Source organism: Erpetoichthys calabaricus, chromosome 9, assembly GCF_900747795.2.
Source record: "Erpetoichthys calabaricus chromosome 9, fErpCal1.3, whole genome shotgun sequence".
Lineage (NCBI taxonomy): Eukaryota > Metazoa > Chordata > Cladistia > Polypteriformes > Polypteridae > Erpetoichthys > Erpetoichthys calabaricus.
Window position 1 is genome coordinate 142409989 of NC_041402.2, and position 18142 is coordinate 142428130.

Sequence of the window (18142 nt, forward strand, 5' to 3'; positions counted from 1 at the left end):
GCAGGTGGAGGCCACCGACATTTTCCCTCCTCATCTTTTCTGACTGTTTATTCACTAGTTTTGCATATGGCTATGGTCAGTGTCACTACTGGTAGTATGAGGCAATACCTGGACCCTACAGTGGTTGCACAGGTAGTCCAACTTCTCCAGGATAGACATCAATACATTCAATTGCCAGAAGTTTTGCTGTGTCTCCCAGCACAGGGCATGGAGGAGATTCCAGGAGACAGGCAGTTACTCTAGGAGAGCTGGACAGGGTTGTGGAAGGTCCTTAACCCATCAGCAGGACCGGTATCTGCTCCTTTGGGCAAGGAGGAACTCGATGAGTGCTGCCAGAGCCCTACAAAATGACCTCCAAAAGGCCATTGATGTGAATGTCTCTGACCAAACAATCAGAAACAGACTTTATGTGGGTGGCTTGAGGGCCCAACGTCCTCTAGTGGGCCCTGTGCTCACTGCCTGGCACCATGGAGCTTGATTGGCATTTGCCATAGAATGCCAGAATTGGCAGGTCCACCACTGGCACCCTGTGCTTTTCCCAGATGAGCGCAGGTTCACCCTGAGCACATGTGACAGATGTGAAAGGGTCAGGAGAAGCCATGGAGAATGTTATGCTGCCTGTAAAATCATTCAGCATGACCAGTTTAGTGGTGGGTCAGTGATGGTCTGGGGAGGCATATCCATGGAGGAACACACAGACCTCTACAGGCTAGACAACGGCACCTTGACTGCCATTAGGTATCGGGATGAAATCCATGGACCCATTGTCAGACCCTATGCTGGTGCAGTGGGTTCTGGGTTCCTCCTGGTGCACAACAATGCCCAGCCTCATGTGGTGACAGTATGCAGGCAGTTCCTGGAGGATGAAGAAATTGATACCATTGACAGGCCCCCACGCTAGCCTGACCTAAATCCAATAGAACACCTCTGGGACATTATGTTTCTCTCCATCTGATACCGCCAGGTTCCACCTTAGACTGTCCAGGAGTTCAGTGATGTCCTGGTCCAGATCTGGGAGGAGATCCCCCAGGGCACCATCCATCATCTCATTAGGAGCATGCCCCGACGTTGTCAGGAATGCGTACAAGCAAGTGGGGGCCATACAAACTACTGAGTATGATTCTGAGTTGCTGCAATGAAATTTTGGCAAAATGGACTAGCCTGCCACATAATTTTTTTACTTTGATTTTCGGGGTGTCTTTGAATCCAGCCGTTTGTAGGTTGATAATTTTCATTTCCATCAAACAATGTGGCCTCCTTTCATTCCTAACACATTACTCAGTCCATATCAGTATAGATATACAACATGAATTTTTTTCCCATTGAGATCTGATGTGTTTTCAATGTGTTCCTTTAATTTTTTTGAGCAGTTTTATATAGCTTGGCTGAGGATCCCTCATCTCTCCAAAGCAGTCTCCAAATTCACTGCCAAACTCATGTCAAAATGGTTTGGACTAGCTGTGACAATGAAACAGATAGTACCAGTTAATTATCAGATCAAATAATAGTCGGTTGAAGAGGATAAAATAGACACATATCATGTGACCAGCATGAAACCCTACTTTGGTCCAGAGGAGGTTTAGTGGATGAGGAATCTGTAACGAGTCTTGTAGTGTCTGCATCCTTTTTATCTGTTTGTTTCTGTAACACTATCTTGCCAGTGAGGCAAAACAGGTGGCAGGGTAAAAAGTATGAATGAGTCCAATGGAGATGGTCAAGAACGGGAATGGGTGAAGCTTATCTGGGAAGCCCTCATGTAAAAGGATGAGTGGAACAATGAAAGGGCATTAGGTAAGATAAAGGATAAAGAGCCACAGACATAGAACGTGAAGTTGATGACCCACTCAGAATTTAAGATGCCCAGGTGAACTCTTATTTGTGAGGCATTTGGAAGGGAAAGTGTGGGAATTAGGCTTAGTTGTAGTCTAATGACACCTACCAGTAGGCCATTCAAACTACACTTAACGATTAGGAGAGCAATGTACCACCAATCTTATCATCCATTTTTTCATAATCAGACTAGTTTTCTGCAGTGTCATTTATAAGGGCTCTATCCATTTAAACAGTATGTTGATTCCCATGGCATCATTTCTGAAACTTTGCATGGATCTGAGTATGAAAATATGTGCATACCTGTGGCTAACATTTGCAGTATGTCACTATGATTGGTAAAATTTATTTTCATTGCATATGATTTTTCTCATATGAGCAGAAACCAGACACATTTAGGTAAGCCAACTGACAGAAAAGACATGTGAGACAAGCTGACTGATGGGGGGGTGGGTGATTCATGGCACAAACAACTGGAAGATGGAATGGCAGGATAGTTACCATGAATTCCATGGGGCAGGGATCTGTATTGAATAAAGCAGGGTTGACTCATTGTCTTGAAGTTTATTTCAGAACCATGCAATTCCTCTGAGAGAGACTACCAGACACATGGAGAAATGACAACTGGAAGGCAGGTTAGAGAGAAGGACGGAAAACATGTAAAGGACACACAAGCAAGCTATTTTAAAAGGGCTGATGTCTGATTGACCGATATGGATAAAAAACAGAGTTTGTCATAATTGATGAGAACAGGTGAAGGCATTAATAACCAGTCTGCCCGTCTGGTAGTTGACTATATATGAGAAGAATTCTATGAATCTATAATAATAAAAGGCAAAGCCCTCACTGACTGACTCACTCACTCACTGACTGACTGACTGACTCATCACTAATTCTCCAACTTCCCGTGTAGGTGGAAGGCTGAAATTTGGCAGGCTCATTCCTTACAGCTTACTTACAAAAGTTAGGCAGGTTTCATTTCGAAATTCAAAGCGTAATGGTCATAACTGGAACATATTTTTTGTCCATACACTGTAATGGAGGAGGCGGAGTCACGTATCGCGTCATCACGCCTCCTACGTAATCACGTGAACTAAAAACAAGGAAGAGATTTACAGCACGAGTCACACGCGGGAACGAAGGTAAATGACGTTAATTTTTGACTGTCTTTTAATACTGTGTAAGCATACATATTAACACATGTGCAATTAAACGTGTGCATTTACGGGGTGATTTCTCAGGCTTAAAAGCTCGCCTTTTACTAAAAAGGTAAATGCAAAACTATTTTCAATCAGTTTATTGAAACGCTCCCGTTAAGGATTGCAATAACATATTCGCGAGATAAAAGAACGAAGTAGGGGGAAATGGAGGAACAGCTGCAAACAGCGAAGAGCAAAAAATTAATTAAACAATTGAGAACGGAGCGAGTTAAGCATACAAGCATGTTCATAAGGGAAACAAAGCACGGTGTAAAACGTAAGTTTAAATTAAGTTTATAGAAACGCTCCCGCTGCGGATTGCAATAACATATTCGCGAGATAAAAGTTTAATGAGAAGACACGAGGTATAAACGAACCACACGCCGTGGCGCAACGTTAGGGGCAACAGTTTCAACCATTCTATGATCTGCTTCTCGCAACTGAAAGACGGCACATGGCGGATGTTAGCCGACTTGCTGACCGCAACGTTAGGGGCTTCAACTATGGCGCTGACGCCACATTTCAGTGCCAACACTTTGCAGACTGTACTTAAAAGACACGCCCTCCTCACTGGACAGTTAAAAACACCAATCAAACTAACGATGACATCAAGTATTACCCAATCAAAAGTAGGAAAGGAGGCATCTTCATAAAATGCGTGTGGAATGATTTGCATGAGACGCTGCTTTAAAAAAAAAATGATAAAAAAAATACGGGATAAATCCCGTCCAGTATTGATTCAAAACGGGACGCGCAATTTATGTGAATGTATGTATGTATATATCTATGTCTATATATATATATGTAGATATGTAAATTTGTATATGTATATATATGTTTATGTCCTGCGGTGGGTTGGCACCCTGCCCAGGATTGGTTCCCTGCCTTGTGCCCTGTGTTGGCTGGGATTGGCTCCAGCAGACCCCCGTGACCCTGTGTTCGGATTCAGCGGGTTGGAAAATGGATGGATGGATGGATATATATGTTTATGTGGATGTGTATATACGTATGTATATGTACATATGTGTATATGTAGATATGTATATATATATATGTATATATATGTTTATGTGTGTGTGTGTGCATATTATATATATAAAAGACAGCAACACTCATAACATATATATATAATATATGTATATATATATATATATATAATATATGTGTATATATATATATATATATATAATATATAAATATATATATATATATAATATATGTGTATATGTATGTATATATATATATATATATATATATATGACAGCAACACTCATAACAATGACAACACAATTACATTGACAATCATGTTACGTTATTTTTAAAATGTTTCCTTTACTTTTTCATAACCTCTTTAACACACTACTTCTCCGCTGCGAAGCGCGGGTATTTTGCTAGTATGTTAATATGTGAGTGGCTATAATGACAAGGATCCAACAAGAAGTCAGAAGCATCTCTATGCCGTCGAACTTTCTGCTGGATGGGGCATATGGTCATCGGCATTACCCCACTTGAAGAACTGGCTGTGGTAACTGTACTGTCCCTTGGCTTCTCTCCAGCCTGAATATGTATGTATAAATGGATTACACTTGTATTATGGGAATGGAAGTTATCATTTAAAGCAAGTTAAATACATATATATGTCTTTTTATACCATGTTTCTCTGGTCTGATTATTTTTCTACCATGGTTACGAAAGGGATGGGTACTGGCTCTAGTCTGTTCTTCATCAAGAAATGACACATCCCAGGGGAGAAAGAGGGCCCCCTCCTGGTTACAATGCCGAAAAACCAGGAAAATGCGTAAAACAAAAAAAGAAAAATCAATTTTATAAAGCCTGGTGTACACACATAAATCACAATCACCTTGGAAATGTGAGCACTTCTGCAACACTGCCATGACACATCCATATATAGAGAGCAGGCCAATCACAAAAGCAGCTCTCAGTGCATCTCTTATTTTGTGTCTGGTTTTTGTTTTTAAATAATGTAAAATTGCATCTTTTGTTTTCTTTTACTAGTTTATTTCTAAATACTTTATGCTTTATAACATCTGCAAAAGATTTTTAATTTTAATTCTTATCACCTTTGAAATCCAATAGGACATTTACGCACTACCTGTGCAGGAAATCGCAGGTGGCTGGGGTTGTTCATTTACAGCCAGGATGCGCTGCTATCAATGAGAACAGTTACCAGTTACTCCCCGTGTACTATTAATACTGTATACTAAATGAATTAGGCTTTGAAACCCAGAAAGCAAGGAAAGAAAGGTGGACGTGGAGTATGTCTAAGAAAGGAGAAGTTTTAAAAAGCCTTTGCCAACTATCATTATGAGCAACGCACAGTCCTTGATGAATAAACTGGACAAGCTAAGAGCATCTGCACAATACGTCCACGAGTACCGTAAAAATAGCATGATGTGCTTTACTGAGACTGAGGTCTAGGAATACTGACTAGGATACACCTGTTGAAGTAGATGGATTTGTTTGTGTATGGCAAGACAGAAACCCAGCTTCTGGTGAGCAGTTGGGTCGTGGGATCTGCCTTTGTATTAATAAAAGTTGGCACAAGAATATCACTGTAAAAGAGCGAATCTGCACAATGAATATTGAACTTCTCAACACTGGACTTCACCTATACTATATACTACAAGAGTTTAATCAATTATTTGTGACAGTTGTTTACACACCACCACTTGCTGATATGGGAGCTTTAGTTGAAACAATTCTGAAAACTGTAGAGAAACTGAAAACCAAATCACCTGGCTCTTAAAAAAACTTGTGATGGGTGAGTTTAGTTTATGCAATCTGGAACCAGTATTACCACATTATCATCAGTACATAAATATTAATACTAGAGGAGGCAAAGCACTAGACAAGTGTTAAGGAAACATCCATGGCACCTACAGTACATATCATACATCATACAGACTAGAAACTGAAACAAGTAAAACAGCCATACGAAAAAACACAAAACTGTTGCAATCACAGTGGAGAAGAACTGCAGGAATACTCCTTCGGATTTGCTGACATCCTCACAGTCGCTGAGTGAGGCAACTTACACAGTAAGTGCAAATATGAAATTCTGTGAGTCAATGATAATTAAGGAAAGAGCTGTCAAGGTGTACCCAAAGAGTAAGCCATGGGTCACTTAAGAAATTAAACTATTACTATTAGAAAAACAACATGCCCATCAAGAAAATAAGATAGAAGAAAAACAAATTTCTCAGCAAAGAATTAATTACATCTTGCCTGAAGAAGGGGCCTGAGTTGCCTCGAAAGCTTGCATATTGTAATCTTTCTAGTTAGCCAATAAAAGGTGTCATTTTGCTTGGCTTTTCTCTACAGGTCAATTAAATAAAATTAAAAGATGTATGGGGGAAAAATAAAGATGTGGTTTAATTATAACAATCCAAAGCAGGTTTGGAAAGGCCTAAAAACAATCACAAGCTTTTAGTAGACATACTTAATAACTTTTTTACCACATTTGAAATGAGAGATTTTAGTACCCAAATTGCAGCAGTATAGGAGTTTCTGTATAAAAACACCAGGAATACTGCTGAGATGGAGGCCACTTTAACTGAAAGGTTGAAAGGCTTACAGCAGGTTAAAACAAACAAAGCAGAGGGGCCAGACGGCATATCAGGTCAGCTCTTAAAGTCCTGTTGTAAGCAGCTCTCTCAAGTTTTTTAATTGCTTTTTAACTGGTCTCTGTCCTGTTGTATTGAACCTAAGCTGTGGAAACAATCAGTCATTACCCCAATTTGTAAGGTTTCCAGGCCAATGGCATTCACCTCTATTCCAAGGAAATGCTTTGAACATTTGGTGAAAAACATTTTAATGACAGAGACAAATACTTTTCAAGATAAGAATAGTTTGCTTACTGGGTAAACAAAAGTGTGTAAGATGCTCTGCTTGTAATCTTTCATCAAATCCACACCTTTCTTGAAAATCCTGGTTCATAGGTCATAGATTTTTCTTCAGTGTTCAATACCAGCCGGCCTCACATGCTGACTGGGAAACTGAACAGTATGCATGTTAACCCAATTATCACATTATGGATTTAGGATTTTCTTTTAAACTGTTTACATTATAGTTTGAGGACTTTCTTTTAAATCGTTCTTAGACAGTCAAAGTACAGGACACTTTTTCAAAAGCCATTCATTCAAACACAGGGGTGTGTCTTAAATCCATTACTATTTACTCTGTACACAAGTGACCTGAGACAGAACAATGACCACTGTTCCATTATCAAGTATACTGATGACACCTTGCTCAAAGGATACATATCTGGGGAGGATGAAAGCCACTATCTAAATCAAGTAAACTAGTGCAATAAGAACTATCTTACTCTGAGAGTCAAAAAGACCAAAGAAACGATATTTGACTTTAAGAGGCAGAAATCTGTTTGTTCACTCATTGTTGTTCTGCGGGAGGAGTTAGAATTACTGATTGAATATAAACACTTTAGAACTAACCTAGATAACAATCTTAACTGGAATACAAATACACAAAAAAATTCTCTAAATGCAATCAGCACTTATTTCTTCTCTGTAAACTCCAACTGTTTAAAGTAGACAAAGACCTCATGTTGTCCTTTAATCACAGTATAATCCAGTCTGTAATCACTTTCAGCTTCATTGCCTGGTTTAGTAGCCTGACAAACCAAAATGTAAAAAAGCTCGCTCCAGCAGAATACTAAGCATGCAGCTAAAGTTATTGGTGCTGCTGTACAGTAGATGATGTGGTAAATGTGTGTCAGAGGACAATGCTGAAGAAACTGGAAATCATCTCAACTGATGACAGACAATCATTACATGTAGATCTTAACCTCAGTAAATCAGGAAGGATGGTCACTTTGAAACCCCAATTTCCTTTCTTCCTAGTGCAGTAAGACCTTTTAATAAGGAATATCAGAGAAAATAATAGAAGTTTGATATGTAACCATTTTGGGGTAAATATTCACTATCAAAACTACCTTACCTTAACCTGTCTTGTCTCTATTTGTTTATTTTATTTCATTCTGTCTATTATTAGATGTGACTGAGAAGACAAATTTCATGTTTTTTTTTGTGTAAACATGACTAAATACAGAAGCCTTGAAACTTGAAACCTTAAAACATCATAAATACACAATCACGATGTTGCTGAATTTCATTGGCTGGTACAGCAGCTCCCACCTAACACACAGAGACCTCACCATCTGCATTCAACAGTATCTGGCTGTGCTTCAGATGGAAAGTATAATATCATGTCCGGCATTATAGCACCTCTCCAATGTGTTCTGTGGGTCTAGAAAAGGTGTAAGCCACCATTGCCTGAGAAAGTAACTACTATCAATTGGTGTATGTAATGATGTGATTGTTGTTGCAATGAATAGTACAGCCCAAATGAAACACAGAGGGTCAGCCAGTTACCATAAAAAAAAACCAGCCACCATGTACAGCATCATCACCTCTGTCAAGGATACTTTGCCACAAAATAAAACAATTATAGGTTGACACAGGCCACTGAGACATGATGTTTGCCAGTCACTTCTTGGATGGCTTGTGCATTAATGGAATTTAACTGCATAGAGTTAAAAAAAATCAGGTTCATTCTCGCTAGGTGCCCTTATTACAATATGAATGAAGTGAAGTACTTCAATTACATCACTAGTAAATTGACATTTATGTTGGCAAAAACATGTTATTTTTTTCTGTGTACACCCATACCATGTGCAAACTGAATGTAGAGCTTCACCAGCCAGTTAATGGCTTCCAGCAGAGCAGACATGATGGAATGCAGCTTGGCTGAGATATTCATAAATGTCGTCCAGTGCCCAGAGAAGTGACAACACATAGCCAATGATAAAAACAAAAACTTTTTCAGTGCAATACGTAGCATTGGCCATATTAAAATGGAACTAAATACAGTCTGTGCATAATATTCATTGTTTTTAAGGTGTAATGCTCACTATAATAACAGCTTGGATATGAGTCGTCATCTATCTGATTTGGCTGTATTTCCCTACTTGTTCAAAGGTGTTGTCACTTCCCAATTTCTCTGAAAGGTTTCATAAGCATGGGTCAGAGTATTACAGATAGATAGATAGATAGATAGATAGATAGATAGATAGATAGATAGATAGATAGATAGATAGATAGATAGATAGATAGATAGATAGATAGATAGATAGATAGATAGATAGATAGATGTACTTTATTTGTACAAAAGGGGAAATTAGAACTTTATACAAACAATCATTCCCCGATCAAGTTTTCTTTTATAAATTACGACATTTACTGTACATGAAAAGTTGCACGTACACATTTCAAGCCTCTTTTTGTGTGTACATAAGCTTTATAAATGAGGCTTTGGACTGGAAGTGATGTTTAATTATTGTAATCTTTGATTGTTTCTATTAGATGCCAGGAAGGAAGATGTTTGGAGGGTCTTTAAATAAGTTATTTGACTTGTATTGTTTCTTAATATCTCTCTATTATATTAAAAAAGGTTTCTGTCATGTCCACGTTATTCAGCTTTGACCACTACCTTCCACATTGCTCGCTCAGTCTTTTCTCCTACTGCACACATCCTCTTTCCATACGACTACATGACACTCTCAGTGGTAACTCGCCCTTCAACGCAGTCAGTTAGTGTATAATGGCAAGGCAGAAAAGCAAATTATCTATTCAAACAAAAGCTGAAATATCACATATCCTTTCTCTAAGTCAAGGGTCTCCAACTCCAGTCCTGCAGTGCTACTGTGGCTGCAGGTTGTCATCCTAACCGTTTTCTTAATTAGTGACTATTTTTTGCCGCTAATTAACTTATTTTGCCTTAATTTTAATTGCCGTACTATTTAAGACTCAGACCCCTTAGTTATATCTTTTCTCTTTAATTAGCAACCAAGCAATAATGAGATACAAAATGAGCCAACACATGACCAGCTACCCTGTGTCCATCATACTATCACTGAAAATAAAAAAGGTGAAGGTCTCAGTAATGTCGATCTGCTCAGGTCCACAAAATAATTTGATGGTGGTTTTAGAATAAAGAAAATCAACAGTTTTGGAAATATCTCTTATGGCAGAATAAGTTGAAAAATGAACAAAGAAATTTAATAACATGTTTAATTAACAACAAAAATTGGCTCCTTATTAAGAAACTGTTGGGAGTGAAATTTGTTGGAGTTTGAGTTTCTGACTTAGTTGGTCATTTTTTGTCTCACTTCACATCTCATCTTGTTTAGGTGCCATTTAAGGAAAAAAATAAACAATTCAGATGACTAAAACCTAAAAAACAAGTCAATTAAAATGAAGGGAAAAGAAGTTAATTAGCAGCAAAAACAGGTCACCAATAAAGAAGAGGGTAAGAATGAAAACCTACAGCCACTGTATCTCTCCAGGACTGGGGATGGAGAATCCTGTTCTAAGCTCTTTAGGCAGTTCCTGCAACCTCATGGCTTGTTGTTTGCTCAACTGTGGGACCTTCTATAGACAGGTGTGTGTCTTTCCTGCTCATCCAAGTATTCCAAGTGAACTCACTTGAACTTGTTAGTAGCTTCAAAATAAAATCACTTAACGTTGAGATGCTGGAGTTTTTGATATTGTTTGCTTCTTTCCATTGTTGGTCAGTATTGGATCTCAATTCTACCAGAAACTTTTTAGGTGCATTCTACACTGAAACACAAGATTAGAAAAGATATTCAGCCATCACTACAAACTACAAGGCTTAAGTAACATAAAAAAATTTCATTTTTGGGAGGAGTATTCCTTTAAAGGGAAAGTGCAGATTCACCAGTATCTAATTATGTGGATAAACGTCTGAAATAAAAGGAATGACTCATAGTAGCTAATTAGGAAAGACTTAAAAGGCACTTAGGTGTCTTTGGCTTTGTTTTTCTGACTTCTGATTCTTCTTAAATATTTTGGGATTTTGGCACTTGTGCTTTTCATCTTCCTATTTTTGACCGCTGCATGTTTTGTTGTTTTGTTTAGTTTTTTTAATTTATGTTTTGATTGTACTTTTTTTGCACCTTTCAGTTTGTCCATTTTCTAGTCATTCTGTACCTTAACCCAGCCACAGGGGATGCACAAACCAATGTGTTTCTTTGTGCCAGTCCCAAGCCTGGATAAATGGGGAGGGTTATGTCAGGAAAGGCATCCGGTGTAAAATTTTGCCAAATCAATATGCGGACAACAATACAAATTTCCATACCGAATCGATCGAGCCCCAGGTTAACAACGACCGCCACCAGTACTATTAACCAACAGGGTGGTGCCGGAAATTGGGCTACTGTTGGTTGAAAAAGAAGAAGAAGAGGGAGGAAGGTAAAGAGAGTGGAACTGAGGGTAGGAACTTTGAATGTTGGTAGTATGACTGGTAAGGGGAGAGAGTTAGCAGATATGATGGAGAGAAGGAAGGTTGATATATTGTGCGTGCAAGAGACTAAATGGAAGGGGAGTAAGGCCAGGTGGATTGGAAGTGGATTCAAATTGTTCTATCATGGTGTGGATAGGAGGAGAAATTGAGTAGGGGTTTTTCTGAAGGATCAGTATGTCAAGAGTGTTTTGGAGGTGAAAACAGTGTCAGATAGAGTAATGATTATGATGCTGGAAATTGGACGTGTGATGATGAATGTTGTTAGTGCATATGCCCCGCAAGTTGGGTGTGGATTTTGTCAAAAGGATGGACATGGCTGTGGTGAATACGTATTTTAAGAAGAGGGAGGAACATAGGGTTACGTGCAAGAGTGGATGAAGATGCACACAGGTAGATTACATCCTATGCAGAAGAGTCAATCTGAAGGAGATTGAAGACTGCAAAGTGGTGGCAGGGGAAAGTGTAGTTAAGCAGCATAGGATGGTGGTCTGTAGGATGTCATTGGAGATCAAGAAGAGGAAGAGAGTGAGGGCAGAGGATCAAATGGTGGAAGTTGTAAAAGGAAGACTGCAAGGTTGAGTTTAGGGAGAAGGTGAGACAGTCACTGGGTGTTAGTGAAGAATTACCAGACAGTTGGGAAACTACAGCAGATGTAGTAAGAGTGACAGCAAGAAGGGTGCTTGGCGTGACATCTGGACAGAGGAAGGAGGAAAAGGAAACCTGGTGGTAGAATGGAAAAGTACAGAAGAGTATACAGAGGAAGAGGATGGCAAAGAAGAAGTGGGATAGTCAGAGAGATGCAGAAAGTAGACAAGAGTACAAGGAAATAAGGCAAAAGGTGAAGAGAGAGGTGGCAAAGGCTAAAGAAAAGGCGTATAATGAGTTGTATAAGAAGTTGGACACTAAGGAGGGACAGAGGGACTGAGCTGGGAAAGATGTGCAGCAGGTTAAGGTAAGGATGGAATGGAAACATACTCACAAACGAGAAGAGTGTGTTGAGCAGATGGAAAGAGTACCTTGAGAGGCTGATGAATGAAGAGGATGAGAGAGAGAAGAGGTTGGATGATGTGGAGATAGTGAATCAGGAAGCACAATGGATTAGCAAGGAGGAAGTAAGGACAGCTATGAAGAGGGTGAAGAATGGAAAAGCTATTGGTCCAGATGACATACCTGTGGGAGCATGGAGGTGTTTAGGAGACATGTACTTGTGCCGATATTTAAGAATAAATATTTAAGAATAAAGGGGATATGCAGGACGGTAGTAACTACAGGGGGATAAATTTGATGAGCCACAGCATGAAGTTATGGGAAAGAGTAGTGGAAGCTAGGTTAAGAAGTGAGGTGATGATTAGTGACCAGCAGTATGGTTTCATGCCAAGAAAAAGCACCAGAAATGTGATATTTGCTCTGAGGGTGTTAGTATAGAGAAGGCCAGAAGGAGCTGCATTGCGTCTTTGTGGACCTGGAGAAAGCATATGACAGGGTGCATCAAAAGGAGTTGTGGTATTTTTTGAGGAAGTCGGGAGCGGCAGAGAAGTATGTATGAGTTGTACAAGATATGCACGAGGGAAGCGTGACTGTGGTGAGGTCTGCAGTAGGAGTGACGGATGCATTTAAGGTGGAGGTCGGATTACATCAGGGATCAGCTCTGAGTCCTTTCTTATTTGCAATGGTGATGGCCAGGTTGACAGATGAGTTTAGACAGGAGTCCCCGTGGACTATGATGTTTGCTGATGACATCGTGACCTGTAGCGATAGTAGGGAGCAGGTTGAGGAGACCCTGGAGAGGTGGAGATATGCTCTAGAGAGGAGAGGAATGAAGGTCAGTAGAAACAAGACAGAATACATGTGTGTAAATGAGAGGGAGGTCAGTGGAATGGAGGATGCAGGGAGTAGAGTTGGCGAAGGTGGATGAGTTTAAGTACAACCCCAATTCCAATGAAGTTGCGACATTGTGTAAAACGTAAATAAAAGCAGAATACAATGATTTGCAAATCCTTTTCAACCTATATTCAATTGAATACACTACGAAGACAAGATATTGAATGTTCAAACTGATAAACTTTATTGTTGTTTTGCAAATCTTCACTCATTTTGAATTTGATGCCCAAGGTTGCTTCCCATCATATGACAATTTCTAATGGCGCTAGTTTCAGACCAGCATGAGCCTGGATTTGAATCAGTAGGTTTGGAACATTATGATTTAAACAGAAATTACTCTCTATATAGTTATTACTCCTTATAAACATTTATGCCAAATTTGTTATATTTGCCTGACTCCATATATGTCAAGAATAACTTGATACATTCAGCTTAAGTTTATATACTTCATACTGTAAATATCAACTAGGACTCCAAATATAATATTTAGAAAGTAATTATTTTTTATTCTTGGATAACGATGCATCAAATTTGCCTGTGTATATTCATAATTATTCAGTATAGTAATAAAAATAATAAATTTTATTTGCAAAGTGTCTTTCCCACGCTCAAGGTGCTTCACAGAGTCTTATAAAGAAAGAGCAGGTATATGTAACATTGGATACAGATGTTTCCTGAATAGAACATTAAAACAGATAGACAGAGGATATACAAAGGCATTACACAAAATAAAAGACAATTAACCAGAGCAAAATACTAAATTCAACTCTAAAAGAAAACCTAGAAAATAATGTTGTTTGTGATATAACACACACACAAATTATACTGAGAATCTAGAAAAAGACAAAGACTGAAGGAGGGGTCAGAATGTCAGGTTAAGTTAAAAGCGTTCCTGAACAGATGAGTTTTAAGTTGTTTTTTAAAAGAATGAATGAAGTTAGCTGATCTAATTAATTTAGGGAGGTCATTCCAAAGTCTGGGTGGTACAGAGCTGAAGCCCTGTCACTCACAGAGTGCAGGTTAGTGTGGGCCACAACAAGATTGCCACTGATATAGTCCAGCGCAGGGCCATTTAAAGCTTAATAGGTTAATAATAGAATTTTATTTTCAATCCTATAAGACACAGGGAATCAGTGGATGCAAAGCAGGATAGGTGTGATGTGTTCGCTGTTGCTGGTTTATGTTAGGACTCTTGCAGCTGAGTTTTGAATCAAGTGGAGCTGTGATTTAAGATTAGAAGCGTCACCTGCCAGTAGAGAGTTACAATAATTGGTGCAGGATGTGAAAAAAGCATAAACTACTTTCTCAGCATTAGAAAAGGAGCGGAATGAGCGAACATGGGATATGTTACGGAGGTGAAAGTAGCAAAATTTCTTAATGTGGTTTATGTGGGCAGAATAAGAAAGAGAGGAATCAAAAATGATACCAAGATTCCTTGCATTAAAAGAAGGTCTGATGAAATCACCATCAAGAGTGACTGAGAAGCAGCTCATTTTCTTAAGCTGCACTTTAGTGCCAATTTGAAGGAGTTCAGTTTTGTTACAATTTAACTTTAAAGAGTTCTGCTCCATCCAGGTTTTAATGTCAGTGAGGCAAGAGAAGTGGGCTAAGAAAACATTAATGAAGTTTCACTTTTAACTCTGAAATAGAGTTGAGTATCATCTGCATAAAAATGATAACCCAGTCCATAGCTATGAATGATATGGCCCAGGGGAAGCAAAAATTATTATGCTGGTTTGTTCAGAGTTTGCTGCCGTAAGTAAATTATTAGTTACCCAAAGCAGAGCAACTTCTGTGCCCTGAAACCAGACTGAAAGGGTTTCATCAAATTATTAGACGTTAAGTAATTGGTGAGATGGAAAGCTACAACATTCTGAAGAACTTCTGACAGAAAAAAATAAGTGAGAAATAGGCCAAAAATGGTTAAGATTGTTACCATCAAGACCAGACTTTTTTAACAGTGGGGTCACAGAAGTGATTTTAAAAGTGGCTGGCACAAAGAAAGTGTCAAAGGATGTATTTATTATTGTTGTAACAGTCAGGATGGCATGAAGGCAGGATGTAAGAAGTGTTGTAGGGATTGGGTCTCAATATGCATGTAGTCAACCTCATCTTACAAAGCAGGTCATTAACAAATGCATATGTGACTGATGAAAATTTCGAAAAAGAGCTGAATGGAGTGGAAAGATAGGGAAATATATAAATTGATGATGGATTTATGTTAGTTGAATTATTTACATCTTTGGTAGAGGAGGTAACTGGGCCAGATGCAGGTTGAAGTAGTTTACTGTATTAATTACAACTAATGGCGACTTTCTATTATTCTGCCATAATGTGTGTTCTTGGCTGTAGTTAGTGCACAGTGAGGCCAGTCTTATGTGACATTCTCTCAAGACATTGGCCAGCTTCTTTCATAGACCGTAACTCTGAATTGTACCATGGAGCTGAGTGCTTAAAAGAAACTTACTTCATTATGCTTCAAAGGAGCTGTTTTATCTAGTGCTGAAAGAAGAGCTCAGTTATAGTGATCAACAAGACTATCTAGTGTGGATGGAATAGGTGAAGACAGAAAAAGATCAGAAATAGAACTAATGAGATGTGCAAAGTACTGCTTTAGGATCAGAGTGTAGCAAACCTCTGCTGTAAGTGTTGCCGACAGATAAGCCAGATGTGCAGATCAGGTCCAATATATGAACACCAGAGTGAGTAGGAAAATCAACATGTAGCACCAAGTGAAAACAGTCCAGTAAGGATAGGAATTAATTTCTCATCTTACATGTAGTAATGTCAATATGGATGTTGAAATCGTCAAGAAGAATGACTCTCTGAAAAAGGAACTTAAGTGGTTTAATAATTCAGTCAGGTAAGATATAAAAGAAGCGTTGTATTTTGGGGGACGATACAGAACAATGAGTAAGACAGGACCTAATTTTGATATTAGCTTAAGAGCCAGACACTCAAAGACAATGGGCAGTCAATTGGGATTCTTTTGATGTTTTGTTCAGTTCTAATAATTACTGCGACTCCTCCTTCGTGTCTTGAGCATTGAGGCTCCACAAAGCAAATGTATCTGGATGGTGTCGTCTCTGTGAGAAATGTAAAATCATTTGGTTTTTGTCAAGGTTGGAGTCTGTAATGATTTCTCATAGCACCAGCACTATACCATTAAGAGATCTTGAGGTAACCAATGCAATATTAGCTGATGAGGATTCATTGCGGACAGATCCATGATCAGAGTTTATGTTAACAATTTGCAAATTTGGCACACTGACACTCCTATTTCTAAAGCCATAAATAGGACAGTGTATTCCTGAACAAATGCTGCTATTGAACTTTTCATCTGCAGCCCAGCAGGGGTGATTACCTGACCTGCGATGTAAATATTTCGGGCACTGCACAATACCAGTATCTTTTAGGACATTCCAGTCTGACCATTGACTCTGGACAAACTGTTTAATATGAAGGAGTTTGTCACCAGAGTATTTTAGCATAGTATAGAGCAATACTTATCTGATAGTAGGAGAGAGGCAACAGAGCACAGTGGAGAAGGTGAGATGGGCAGGGTTGGGTGGCTTAGAAGTTTATTAGGAGATATTCCAAGATGCACATGAAGATATCAGAATTAGAAGGCCACATATATATAACGCTGGTTATTACAGGCGTGATCAGCCCAGAGCCGCAAGCCAGGTAGGTGTAAAATCAGATCATTTCTCAGTCATTTTGATTGGATCAATTTGATTTTATTTATAAACAATGACTTCATCCATGGACAATTCACTTGATTTTAAATACACCAAAATTTGTCTCAACATATAAAACAACTCATTAAATTTGTCTCTTTCTGGCTCTACGTTCAAGTTCAAATTCCTGTAAAAGCAGACAAAAAAAAAATCAAAATAATTGGAGACTTTATTTATTAAGGATTCTCTCCATTTATCACCTCTTACTCATTATAAATCAAAATTTTTCAGCCAACATGTATTAACTTATATAAACAATTCACATCAAATTTGACTCCAGCATATTCACTATTTTTGCCTTTTTTGAATCCAAATATCTTTTGATATTATATATTCAGAATTCGATGTATACAATCTAATATATTGTAAATATAGAATCCTCACTTTGTATCAGATTTTTTAAATTTTATTTTGCCTTTTACCTTTTAGGCTAATGTATTTACATTACACACCTGAGAATTCACTCATAATACAGTGTTACTGGTAGCACTTATTGAACAGTTCATCTGGAGCTGAGCACCCTTGTTGTTATATTTGTAAGCAATAATATTGAACTCACAAAACAGAGAAAGATGGAGACAGGTTCAGAGTGATAAACTTTAACAGGTTCTTTTTGCAAGGGTCGTTGCTGAGTACACGTTACACCATATTATTATTATAATCTACTTCCTACTATCTCCCTTATACTCATACTTTCTTAGTACTACGGAACGCCTAATAGTTCAACTGACTTACAATATACTGCAGTTGCTATGTGCAGCTGTTTGCAATGGTAGGTTGCTAAATTCGAGGCTTTTTGTAGCTTTGAATAAAACTCATGACATTGTTGTGAGTAGATCTCATGGTGATTCTCATAATACTACTAAATATGTCAGTGTCCCGCCTAGGGCAACAATAAATCTGTGTTATTAATATGTCCATCTTGTATCTTTACGAAGTTGTTACAATATGCTGATGTTTTGTCTAAGTTACAATTAATTCTTATGTGAATATATTATTTAGATCGCTTCAGATTGTATGAGCACTAAGCAAATCTCCACCCCCGTTTCCCTTTTTGCCATTTCTTGTAGAGGTGAGTACATTCTTCAGTTAACCCAACCCACCTGGGTGAGGTCACTGTTTATAAATCTC

The 18142-nt window shown here is 38.4% G+C and overlaps 1 protein-coding gene across 1 annotated transcript in view; it reads left to right on the forward strand.

Moving 5' to 3' along the window:
• Positions 1-18142, forward strand: part of mia (MIA SH3 domain containing) — a 79475-nt gene that overhangs the window by 49236 nt on the left and 12097 nt on the right. The gene's annotated exons all lie outside the window — the stretch shown is intronic.